The 13,719-nt window shown below is 30.7% G+C and overlaps 1 long non-coding RNA gene across 1 annotated transcript; it reads right to left on the bottom strand.

The window, feature by feature from the left end:
* Positions 1 to 8,943: 8,943 nt before the first annotated feature.
* LOC120186398 lies at positions 8,944 to 10,159 on the bottom strand. Its single transcript, XR_005522198.1, has 3 exons — positions 9,764 to 10,159; positions 9,603 to 9,687; positions 8,944 to 9,005 (listed from the first exon to the last, which is right to left on the bottom strand). It is a non-coding gene; the product is annotated as an uncharacterized LOC120186398 (long non-coding RNA).
* Between the last annotated feature and the right edge of the window lie 3,560 nt (positions 10,160 to 13,719).

The raw sequence follows: 13,719 nt of genomic DNA, 5'->3' as shown, positions 1-13,719 counted from the left end.
TGAAACATTATTAAACTTTAGCATATATGTTCTAGGTATATAAGTGAGAACCACGGTGCTAAATATGAAAAAAAAGAAAGAAAACTTTGTCTTGAATAAATCATTAGCCAGTCTAAGCTGAAGCATTACTTTTGAATTGGTTGATGTATATTATTACAAATGATTATTTAAGATGAACGTTATCTTTGGATATGAACGTTCTCTTTGAATTGGTTGATGTATATTATTTAAGATTTTTTATAAATGATTATAATAATTATCAAATAACAATATCATTTTAAAACTCTTTTTTATTTAAGATGAACGTTCTCTTTGGATATGAATTCTAGTGCTGATTATTTTTAATGTTTTATGTTCACTTAAGGTGGCCGTGCAGTTATTGATATGGTGCATGAGCCTTGCTTTAAATTGAAGGAAAAAATAAGACCATTTCTTTGGATTGAAAATATCAAACAAGACAGAAACTTATGCGTAAAATAAGAATCAAAGAACTCATCGTGGTACAGCTGTTACAATTTATTTAGATGGCGACGTCAGATAATGGTGCAAATCCTCAAATACACATTGCTGTCAATATTTTTCTTTTCTTTTTCTTAAATAAGATGGATCCAAGTTCAATGAAACTTGGTATTTGGCGAATAATATTTTTTTTTCGAAGCGTTACGTTCAGACTTTAAACCATATATGCAAATGCAGTGGAAAGAAACAAAATGAATGATGCAATTTTACCAACAGAAATTCATCATCTAATTTGTCTATTATAACGTAGGTGTCGTATATTTTTATTTGAATAACTAAATAAATATATAAAATAAAAATACATTTAATTCAAGAGCAAGTTTTATGAGTTGAAATGAAAATTTGGGTTCAGATCTATGATAAAGAAAACTCTGGAAGTAGTAAACTCTGACCAATCAGGGAAAATTGAAATTAAAAATGGACCGACGGGGAGGGATTCGTGGGGGAAACGGCGGAGGTCTCATATTGAAGACACGTGTCGCACGCAGATCTGACGTAACATCTTTTGCCTATTATTCTCTACCACCAATAATAATTTATTTGTTAATTAAATAAATAAAATCAAAGAAGCATTATTATTATTATTATTCCTCCTTTCCAAGTCTGATACCTTGTCTGCTGGTGTCGTGCAGGCAAAAGAAGGGTTAATATTATGCGATTCCCCACTCACTCGTCAACTCGACTCCACTCAACTCAAACCCACTATCTTGACCCATGGTGGTACGTTTCCAATTCTGACAGACTCGTAGGGTTCTGCCACGATTTCTCTGAGTCATCTTTGCTTCTTTGGGGTATTGGGTTTGGAGTTTTATTGGATATGGTCCTGGAGTATTATTATTCCGTACCATACAATTTGCAATATTTTTATTTATTTGGGTAAGTTTGGGATTTTTGAGTTCAATTGGCTCCGGGGGTGTACATCCACGTCTTCGAATGCAATTACTGCGTGAAACGTCAATTTTCTTTCATTTCCCACCTTGGACCCCTTTATACAGATTAATAAAGTTTGATTTGATTTAAAAATAATTTTACTTTTATGGCTTAAATTAAAAATAAATATGTTTTAGATATTTTAATTAATTTTTCAGTCAAACTAATTCTTCTTTAAACTATTACATGTAATCAATTTAAGTACCTAAATTATTTTTTTGTTAAAATTAACCCTTAAACTACTACTTTTTTTTGCTTTAAGTTCCTATTAAACTACATAAATTGTCACTTTTGTTTAAGTTTTATAAAATTTTCCTTACTAAATTCAAAAAAAAAAGAAAAGATTTGGCCACTTTCGTTTCGTTTGATTAAGTTTCGTTTATGTTAATGGTGATTAAACCTTTAACAATTTTATGACGTGGCACAGTAAATACATAAAATTAAAATTACATCATTTCTATGTAGATAATATGTGGATTAAGTTTTGGCCACTTTAAGAAACATAAGTTTTGGTCACTTACGTTATTGTTTTATTAAGTTTTGATCACTTAAGTGATCGTTTTGTTAAGTTTTGGTCACTTACATTATTGTTTTATTAAGTTTGTTTTATTAAGTTTTGATCACTTGGACGTGGCCTGTTAGTAAAATGATTTAATTTTCATTTTAACCCCTACACTTTAGACAAAATATTGATTATGAGTTTTTTGTAAATTCAAATTAGTTTAGGAACAACATTTCAATTTACCCAATATTTTTTCTTCGCAACCCCCAATATTGTTCATCTTCTCTTTGCTTCTTCTTCATACATCTTTGCTTCATTGTTTCATTAGCCTTCTTTCAAGAACTCATGCTGCATTTCAAGAACAATGAAGGATTTTCAACTTTCGATGACAAATAATAACAAAATAAGTTCAGAGAAAAATGAGAGGTTAGGCATCTAGAGATAAAATGAAGTTGGATAATCTCAATTATACAAACTAAAATTTAATTTTCAAAGATTGAGATTGCATAGTGCCAAATCCAACAAGGAACAAGAAGACAAATAAATGGATCCAAATAACCCAATAACCGAATATCACTATTTGTGGTGATTTTCCCTTGATAAAGCACTTCCGATAAAACATAATCAGTGGATCCAAACAACCCGATAATTGAATACGTGAATTCATCCATTAAACTCAATCCAAAATCCATGATCTTCATAGTCGAATATTCGTTTTTGCTCAAGAACAAGCAATTTTATGATTCTAGGTCCCTATGAATCATTGTTAACACATATGGCCTACGTGATTTATCACACCATCGTCATTGCATCGACCTTCGAGTATCTCATTTTTGCGACAACTCAATCGAACAATTCACCGTCGGAGTAAAGCTCTAATACTAAGTGAATGTCAGTTTGATCTTCGTAAACAATGTGGAGGTTGATTACATTCGGATGCGACAAAATGATCTCGATGATATTTCACATCACGGAGATTTCGTTGGTCAATAATGCATCGGAGATGGAAACCTGGTACTGTGTCATCAATAACACAACCATTAAAGAAACTTTAGTTTACTAGGCTCGAGGCTGTGGGGTCGTGGCAGTGGTGAATCTTGTCAGAGTTTTAATGGTGAATTCTCTACATTTTTCACTATCTTCGCTACTTATTTTTATATGTTTTCTTACAACTGAGAACCTACCTAATTTGACTTCAGATAATTACAACTGATAATTAGAAATAAGAATATTGCAATGGAGCAGAGATATATGAAGAAGTTGGGAGAAGATGAACAATACTGGAATTAGGGAAAAATATTAAAAAGGGTTAAATTGATATGTATTCTCTAAACTAATTTGAATTTAACAAAAGACCCATAATCAGTATTTTGTCAAAAGTTTAGGGGTTAAAATAAAATTAAATCATTTTAATAATGGGTCACGACATCAAACTAACTATTTTCAACATCAAAGTGACCAAAACTTATGTTTCTCGAAAGGAAAGTGACCAAAACTTAATCAACGTATTATCTACGTGGAAATGATGTAATTTTAATTTTATATATGTATCATGCCACATCAGCAAATTGTTAAATGTTTAACGACCATTAACCTTCAGTGATAATTAAGACGAAACGAAATCTTATGTTTTCTTAATTTAGTGAAGAAATGTTTATAAAACTCAAACAAAAGTGATCATTTTTATAGTTTACCTTAAGTTCCTAAATTATTTTTTTATCAAAACAAGTACTTAATTTTGTGCCACGTTTCAACATCTTATTGGTCAACAAATTTTGTAGTTTAGGTACTTAGAACAAAAAGAATACATAGTTTGAATACCTAATTTTACTTTAAGCATAATTTTTAATTTTAAGTTATTTGAGTATATTGAAATTTAATTTTAATTTTTGAGTTTGAGTTAAATTTTAATTTATCAATACAATTTTTTAAAAAAATTAAATTTAATTATTTTACAATTTAGTTATTGATGTCCTTTTTTCTTCAATAATTTTCTTATTTCATATTCATTATGTTTACCAAATTTGAACCATAAACTCTTAAACTATGATGTAATGTTTATGTAGCTTCAGTTCCTCTTTTTGAAGACCAATTTTCTATTTTTCAATTTAGTCATCAATTTTGTATGTATGATTTCTTTATTTCTTAAATTACTCATCCGTTTTAAGTTCATTTTAACTAAATTTAAATAACATGCTCCATTAACACTATAAAATATACATGTAATTTTCAGTTAGTTTTTATATATAATATAAATAAAATAAAAACATTTTAATAATGTTCAATTGAATAATTTTCAATTTAATTTGTGATACCAACTTAATTAATTATTTTATACTCCTATATAATATACAGAAAACAAATCATAATTTTATATCTTTGTTAGTGTTACCAACATGTTGCTTATAATTTGTTGGCATAGTGAGTAGTGAATACCCATTCGTAAATGTGGACTTCGATTATATTTTGTCCAACAAAAATAAAAAGAATACATTAATGAAGCTCTTTGGGCCTATGTACCATGGATATTTTCGCAGAGGCTTAATTTTGTGGAAATCCACATTGATTCGACTTGGCAAAGGATTCATGAAACAAAGTTACCATGAAATTAACATATATAGGTTTAATTTCGACTTCATTTTCCTATATTAAAATTTAAGATTTAATATCTGTTTTAATCATGGTTTTTATAACCGGACCGGTTAGCGAACCAGTCATGCTACCGATTCATTGATTCAACCGGTCGAACCGGTCTGACCGGTCGGAAGAACCGGACGACGTCATAATTATTTAAAAATTTAAATAAAAATATCAAAAATATTTAATAAAAAATAATTTTTTATATCACAAGTCATATTCAAAGCAAGTCATAACATATATAAGTTAAAAACCATAAAATCAAGTTAAACAAAATGATTCAAATTAACTACAATATAATATTTAAGGTAAAACATATTAATAATAAATATATTATATAACTATAATTAAAAAATAAATTTGGGGTTAAAAAAATCATAACAAATGATATTGTTTGGTTTAATTTTTTTTAAAAATAATCCCACGTGGCTAAGAAACATAGAAGAGTATCCCAAAAGTCTAAAGAGTAAAATATGAGAACAAAACAATCTCACATTGCTAAGAAACATAGAAGCGCATCACAACTAACTTCTATAAATAATAGAGGTAATTTGGCATTCAAAATCATGGAGCCTTTTGGTGAGCATTGAGTGAACTATTCTTTCACTTCAATCAAGCTCGATTTTTTTTAGTTCAAGCCTTTTTGAGTTCAAGTTTCAATATTATATTTCGAGTTTGAGTTGAACTTGATAATTTTTAGCTTGTGAGTTTGAGTTGAGCTTTCTTTTAAAGTTTTCAAGTTCGAGTCGAGCTCAACAATACTCGAGTTCGACTTGGCTCGTTTAACAAACGACGTTGTTTGGTTTAAATTTTTTTTTAAAAAAAAAACAAAAATCTCGGTTTTTCTCGGTTTTTTTCCGGTTTTCAGTCGGTCCGGTTCGAACGGTTCAGCGGTTCTGGCCGGTTCACTAATAACAGTTCAACCGGTTTAGATTGAACCGAACTAAGTAACGGTTCACGGTTGAACTGGCCGGTCCGGTCCGGTTTTCAAAACAGAGGTTTTAATTTATTATAGACTAGTTTTTTTTATATATAATATCATCAGTAGATGTATTTTGTGATGGTGAAAACTACCATTTTTTCACACATTTAAGAAGATGAATCCATGAAATTTGGAATATATTATTCTAAGTATTTTTATTAAAATACTCGGTTCAAGGCTTCAAGAAAGCAGAAACTGAGACCTATATGTATTTGCATAAACAGAAAGGCGAAGCAGTTGGATTCAACGTTTTGCAGAAGCCTCCCAAAGGGAAGCCATTGGAGAGGCAGTACTTGTTGCAATCTTTGAATTGTGAACATGTCCCCATAACTGCTTCCCACAACTTTGCACTCGTCGTCTCTGACAACCCAAATATTAATCAAAAGAGAAAGAAAATTGATTATATCATTCATTTAGAACTTGATAGAATGGGTAAGGAAATATTTACCAATGTTGAAGAAGAAGATGGCCAGGCATACAATACCCAGAAAGCAGCATTTTAGTGTAAGAGAACCCATCGTATTACCTCTGCCAAAACTTTTTTTATCTCTAAAAGTATGTTCAATTTTGGATTGGATTGGATTGGATTGGATTGGATTGGCAGTGCCTATTTACCATCTCCATGCCTCCTTATATAACATCATTTCTAGTATCTTTTTTCAAAGAAAAGAAGCAAAAGGAAGGTAAATCTATTATTAATTCCCAAATCTCAATCCATATGGAATTATTAACTCACATTATGATAATATTATATGTTTGTGCGCTCACCTAGTTTCATTTTGATAATCATCATCCATTGAGTAAAAAATGAGGGTAAACTACACATTTAATACCTAAACTATCAGTTTTAGTACCTAAACTTTTTATTTTTTCAAAATCATACCTAATGTTTAGTTTTTGTTTCATTTTAGTATCCGTCGTTAAAAACTTAACACATTTAGTACTTAAACTATCCGTTTTGATTCATTTTAGTACCTAAACTTCCAAAAAAATTCAAAATTTAACGTTAACTTTTGACCATAGGTACTAAAATGAAACAAAAACTAAGCTTTAGGTATGGTTTTGAAAAAAATGAAAGTTTAGGCACTAAAACGGATTAAAACTAATAGTTCAGGTACTAACTGCATAATTTACATGCATCATACATCCTCAAACTATGATTCTTAATTTTAATTGATCCCTAAACTTTTAAACACTTTAATTCCATCCTCAAACTATGACTCTCATTCTATATTGGCCCCTAAAATTTTGAGAATTCCAAATTCATCCCGAACATATGACGCTCATTCTATATTGGTCCCCAAACTTTTTTAATATTCCAATTTCATACCCAAAAGTTTTGAATGATTTTGAGGAATATTATTGGAACGTTCAAAAGTTTGGGGATCAATTTAGAATGGGAGTCGTAATTTGGGGATGAAATTGAAATGTCCAAAAGTTTACAGATCAATTTAGAATGAGGATCATAGTTTGAGGATGTATCTTGCAATTATCTCTTTGCTAAATAACATGTAATTATTAAATGAAACATTCAAATGTGAACTTTATTTAAGTGAAATGACATTTTTGTACTTGCTTTAGAGGGAACTTTAATTGAAATCATGTAAAGGAAAAGAAATTGTCAATTTTATGAAACTTTATCTTAAAGTAAACAAGTTTGAATAATTAAAACTAACAAGGTGGTCTAAAGATGGAAGAATTTCGATAAAGGGTTGGAGTTTTCTTTATTTTATTTTGGATTAATAATGCTGTCTTGCAATGATATCCATTGTAGTGGTTTACCATTTTGTTGGGTTTCAATGATATCCATTGAAATTTGAATCCGCCGTTGCTTTTTGACAATATTGGTTCGTTCATAATTCTTTATTAAAGGATAAATTATATCATTAATTATTGATTTGTTAATAAAACCTACATAGATATCATCCAAGTGACCATCTCAGCATTCAAGTCTTAAATGGAGTACTTTTTAGAAAAAAGAGAAAAAAGGGAAAGCAAATACATTTTTAATTATCAAATTCCAATCCACATGTAATTATTCTTAAAACTAGCTACTTGTATTGTTTTTGCTAAGTAACATGTAATTATATTTATAAGAGTAATTGTACCATGTGTCCTCAAAGTATGACTCTCATTTTAAATTGATCCATAAACTTTTAAATATTCCAATTTCATCCCCAAAATTGACCTTCATCCTAAATTGGTCCTCCAACTGTTTGAAAATTTTGATTTCATCCCAAGCTATAACATATACTAGTCATATATTTTTGTTAATAAAATCGTTAGGCCAATTTATATTATTATATGTTTGAAAAAATACAAATTTTAAGTTAATTATGTTGAAACTAATTACAGACATGGATAAACTTGGGGATCAATCTAAAAAGAGGGTCATAGTTTAAGGATGAACTTATAATGTTCAAAAGTTTAAGGACTAATTTAGAATGAGAGTCATAGTTTATGGATGAAATTGGAATATTCAAAAGTTTAATGACGAAATTAAAATAAAGGTTATAGTTTGAGTACTTATGATGCAATTAACTCTACTTATAAATAAAATATTCAAATATTAACTTTATTTAACTAAAATGACATCTTTATAATTTCTTTAGATGAAACTTCAATTGAAATAATATAAAAAGAGAAGAATTTAAACAAATTTTGAAATAATTATTTATTAATATGAGAGGTATTATACGAATTCAGTAACAAATTTGACAGCATAATATCTCCATTTTATTTATCAATTAAGAAAATAATCAATTTAATAAATATTGTTCTAAGATCCCATAAAAGAGCTGGATTTAAGTCTTTTGTTAATCCTTCTCTCTTATCTAAATTTACAATGATCGATAAAATTAATAAATTATTAATTGTAGGTATTACTAGCTGATGTTCATGAATAATATGACGAATCTAGTAAGAAATCGATTAATTATTTAATTTGTGAGTTTAAATTTAATTTACATTGAATCAAAAAAAAATTACATAGACTCGATTATGGGTGAGAAAAATTTGATTCGCCTCAAAAATTTGATTTTTTACTAGACTCAATTCAAAAACTCAACTCGAATATACTTCGAGTTGTAATTTCATAAACCCGATTCTACTCAAAAAAATTTCAAATTCATATCTAGTTGTAAAATACAACTCAATTAGTAACTGAATAACTCGAAGTTTCTAGTAGTTAATAGATTGATTTTTAAGTTTGAGTCGAACTCCTTAACTTTATATGATATATGTATATCACATATGGAAAAAAATATTACTCGATTAAACTGTAGACACCCGTTTTTGATCGGAACTAAAAATATTAAAATATTAATTATTATTATTATTATATTAAATTATTAATATAATTGTTTTTTTACAGATTACAAGACCCGACCTAATAAAACAAGCTACCAGCGCCGCACGCCATTCTCGCCACCAAATCTGCACCCAACAGCAAAACATAATCAATCATCCACCAAAATATTGCAAGAGTCAAAAAAACAAATCCCATCATCATTTTACCAAATAAAGCATGAAGAAAAAAGGAAAGAAAGACAAAGGAATTAGGCGAAGAAAATTGTAACATGGGAGGTTTCTGCTACCTAGAAAAGGGGTGTTTCGTGTAGAGAAAAAGGAGGCAATTGACAGAGAAGGGCCAGCAACCATTCGAACAGGGGGGCTCTCGGCCAGCAAAAAAAAACCAGAAATTAACTAAAAAAAGCACTCATCACCAAAGGGAGATCACAAACGGAAATAGAGGGAAAGAAAAGCAGTGTTCATCAGTAACCATTTGAACAACAGGGGCTATCTTACTGGGAATTTACAGAGAACAGAGAGACAGAAAAAGGGGGCTTTCCCCTTCGTTCTTGTAAGCAAAATTCCAAAAGAAATAAAATATAAGCTATCTCTTTTTCCTGGTTCATTCATTTTTCAGTAACACAATCAACAAAGCAACAGGTATTTATTTTTATTTATTATTTAAAAAAAAACATTTTGCATCCATTCGAATTAAATGGAGAAAAGGGGGTAGTCGTCTACCTTATTTGTGATAAGCCATCACCGGGGTTGTCATCGTCGGGAGGTAGTAGTCTTCGTCGGAGTTGGTAAGTCGAGCGATCGATGTCTGTTTATGGGTAAAAACTCTCTCGGTTAGTATTTGGTTTTTGGGGTTTAGATAAGATAGATAGGGAAGTGTTTACCTTAGAAATGAATCCTGTCGTCTTAGCTTGCCGGAAATAGAGGTAGACGAAGGGTCGAGGGTCATTCACATTGGTTTCAGTCAGTTTTGGGCTCTCAATTGAAGGGGATAGAGGCATATTTAGGTTGTTTAAACCTTTGGGTTGTGCTCACCGTTCGTTCTAGTACTGGCCGAGTGGTTTGGCGTCACCATAGGAGCGGTGGCCGGCGATGTTTGACTGTAGAATGGTGAGAGCGGTGCTGCATAGAGAGAAGTGGAGAAGAGGTTAGAACCATTGTTGATGGTTGGTCGAAGGGATGAGCTATCATCAAGACAAGGTTGTTAGGGGGTATGAAGTAACGGTGGCCCTGGTTTTGGCCCCTGGTTCTGTCCAAAGGATGAAGGCAATGGGGGTTAGGTTTAGCATGAATGTTTTTTAGGTTAAAATCTTAATTTAAGGTTTTTAGATAGTTTAGATGAAACGACATAGTTTAAATGGGTACAGGGTATTTCATTTTTGATTTTTTTTATGCGAATTGCAGGTTAGTTACCATTTTTAATTGTTTTATGGTTTCATTGTGATTCCACTTGGGGATCAATCTAAAAAGAGGGCTATAGTTTAAGGATGAAATTATAATGTTCAAAAGTTTAAGAATTAATTTAGAATGAGAGTCATAGTTTATGGATGAAATTGGAATATTCAAAAGTTTAATGACGAAATTAAAATAAAGGTTATAGTTTGAGTATTTATGATGCAATTAACTCTACTTATAAATAAAATATTCAAATATTAACTTTATTTAACTAAAATGACATCTTTATAATTTCTTTAGATGAAACTTCAATTGAAATAGTATAAAAAGCGAAGAATTTAAACAAATTTTGAAATAATTATTTATTAATATGAGAGGTATTATACGAATTCAGTAACAAATTTGACAGCATAATATCTCCATTTTGTTTATCAATTAAGAAAATAATCAATTTAATAAATATTGTTCTAAGATCCCATAAAAGAACTGGATTTAATTCTTTTGTTAATCCTTCTCTCTTATCTAAATTTACAATGATCGACAAAATTAATAAATTATTAATTGTAGGTATTACTAGCTGATGTTCATGAATAATATGACGAATCTAGTAAGAAATCGATTAATTATTTAATTTGTGAGTTTAAATTTAATTTACATTGAATCGAAAAAAAAATTATGTGGTCTCAATTAGGGGTGAGAAAAATTTGATTCGCCTCAAAAATTTGATTTTTTACTAGACTCAATTCAAAAAACTCGACTCGAATATACTTCGAGTTGTAATTTCATAAATCTGATTAGACTCGAAAAAAATTTCAAATTCATATTGAGTTGTAAAATACAACTCAAATAGTAACTTGAATAACTCGAATATATATATATTACTCGATTAAACAAATATGGAGAGAAATATATATAGTTTATTGATAATTTTTTTCGCTCGGCAAAATTATCGATAATCAAGTATTTTATTAATTATTACAGCAACAGGTCCGACGCACACACCTTGATCGAACCCACTGTGAATACAAGCTAAAATACAGTCGTTGCCAAATGTGGAACACGGTCCCAGGCAAAATGGTGTTCTCTGAGCACCCACTCCCACTCCCACTCCCACTGGCCCTGCTCCTGTTCATACAAATCATATATATTACACAAACAATATTTCATTGTTATTTGTAAATCTGATAAGAACTCATATGAGATCATATAATAGAGATAAATAAATGTTTACCTGGATTCCATAACAAAGTCAAGCACATTATTCCCAAAACTTGCTCAACTATAACACATGCAACTTTTCCACCTGTCATTCTCTTTCCTTGTGGGCTTCAATTCTGTATTTTATTTTTATTTGTTCATAAATACAGAAATGTGTCTTACCTGTATAGTATAAATTGAGGTTTCCACTAATCAAAGGGAGAAAGAATCCAACTTAAATTAATTCTCCAGATTTTCTGTTCCAAACCATTCCATATATGCTTCTCCACGTATCTATCTAGTTTCTTCATTGGATTTATATTATGTTTATCAATTATTTTCTTTTTAAATGATAATAAATACTATTATAAGAGTTATTTCTCCTGAAAATTCCTTCTTCATCAAGGTATCAGCTGACCACCAGGTGATTTGGCATCCAAGGATTGGCCATGATGACTAGATAAGAATATCCAACTGAATGATGTACTGTGGCAATGGCTGGAGGGTACCTGCTCGTTCTCATCGGAAAAACCAGGGCCACACTGGAATGTTGATAGAACTTTGGGGTTAAAGCATAATTTGTAAAACCAAAAACCAAAAACATTTATCAGAATTAATCTATAGTTCTAATTATAAGATTTAAAATAAAATCAATATAAAACCATTGTGTTTAGAGTTCTGAGTTATGAAGCTGTGTCAATGTCAGATGTCATGCGAAGAGATCGTAGTTTTCCAAAAAAAAAAAAAGTTAAATATTTAATACTCTTTCTTTGAACATGTTGTTCCGGTATTTAGACTCCAAAGTATTCTCCTAAGACATTCGTCCTAAATTTAGACTTCGAAAAAACTTTTCAGAAACTATGAAGCGCGTAATTAAATAATATGTTGAGATCCTTTGATGGAGCTACAACAGACTTCGGAACCTTTTTACAATGATAATTCAACATTACGTAACGACTTGTTTTGAACGTTCCTAGCGGTGCTGCCGGTCTCAATGACCAAAAGAACTTCCTCAAATACAGTGGTGTTGGCTGCTACTCCGGCATTGGACCGAATGGCATGCCAATTGGTGGTGTTGGGACTTGGGAGTGCTGGTGGCATCACTGGCCTTGACGGTACAGGTCAGCTTGGCGGCTTAGCAGATATGGATTTGGAGGTGGTGCCGGAGTTGGAGGTGCCGGTGCTGGCATTCCAAGAGCACCTGGTGTCATCCATTTTCCTTGAACTTTGCTAGTGCTTTAAATTTCAAAGCTGCTAGTTTAACTTGTGTTATAGTAACATTATAGTTGCTCTTGAATGTGTGGCACGGTTAAGGTTGTAGTAATGTTTGTTAAGTGCTGAGATATTGTGGTGATTTTGTCCTTTTATTTTTCCTATGTAATGTCACCTGTTTATACTTTGTAGTCCCTGGTTGGAATTTTTTAGTCACTTTAGTTTATATATATATATATATATATATATATATATATATATATATAAAACATGAAGTAATTATAAGATATTATATGTTTATAATTTTTTTAGATATTAACAAACGTGCACACATATGTTGAAAAGTTAAGACAAGTGGCCAAAATTGGTGGCTTAATTTTCCACCGAAAGGTGATTTGAAAATTAGAAATAATAATTCACCTAAAATGTTGAAAAAAAATGGAATGGAAAAATTAATTTTAGTCATTAGACTTTAGGGTATTTACAAGATTAGTCCTTAAGTTTTAACTATAAATATCCTAGCTCATTTAGCTTCAAAACCATCCCAAAACATTCTAGCTTTCTTCCAATACTAGAGAGATTTTAGAGAGTTTCTTGAGAGTTGTTTTCTCCTTTTTATCTAGAGAGAATTATCATTGTTTTCTCCTTGGTAGATTGAGAGAGGTTGTAATTCCTATTTTCTCATAGTGAAATTCTTCTACCGTTGCATGTGGTTTTTACCCTAAATTTTTAGGGGTTTTCCACGTAAATTTTGTGTCTTTTATCTTCATTTTTATTTTCTCAAATTATCAATTGCAATTTTCCTCTCAACCTTGAGGTCGTGGGATCGAGTCCCACGGAGGGCATTTCATAATTCGAAGGTCTCTTACGGAAGCTGCTCTCAACCTGGTGTTGGGGGTAGCCTACTATCTTACCTCCCCCTTACCCCATATATATGGGAAAAAAGGACAGCCATATATGATTTTTCTCTATCCGATAGCCGTCTTACGCAACAATTGGTATCAGAGCTAGATTAGAATGTGTAATATCTGCTTAT

This window comes from Hibiscus syriacus, unplaced genomic scaffold (assembly GCF_006381635.1).
Source record: "Hibiscus syriacus cultivar Baekdansim isolate YM2019G1 unplaced genomic scaffold, ASM638163v2 tig00113338_pilon, whole genome shotgun sequence".
NCBI classification, from domain to species: Eukaryota; Viridiplantae; Streptophyta; class Magnoliopsida; order Malvales; family Malvaceae; genus Hibiscus; species Hibiscus syriacus.
The sequence above is the reverse complement of the archived record's forward strand: the minus strand, read 5'-3'. Positions and strand labels throughout refer to the sequence as shown.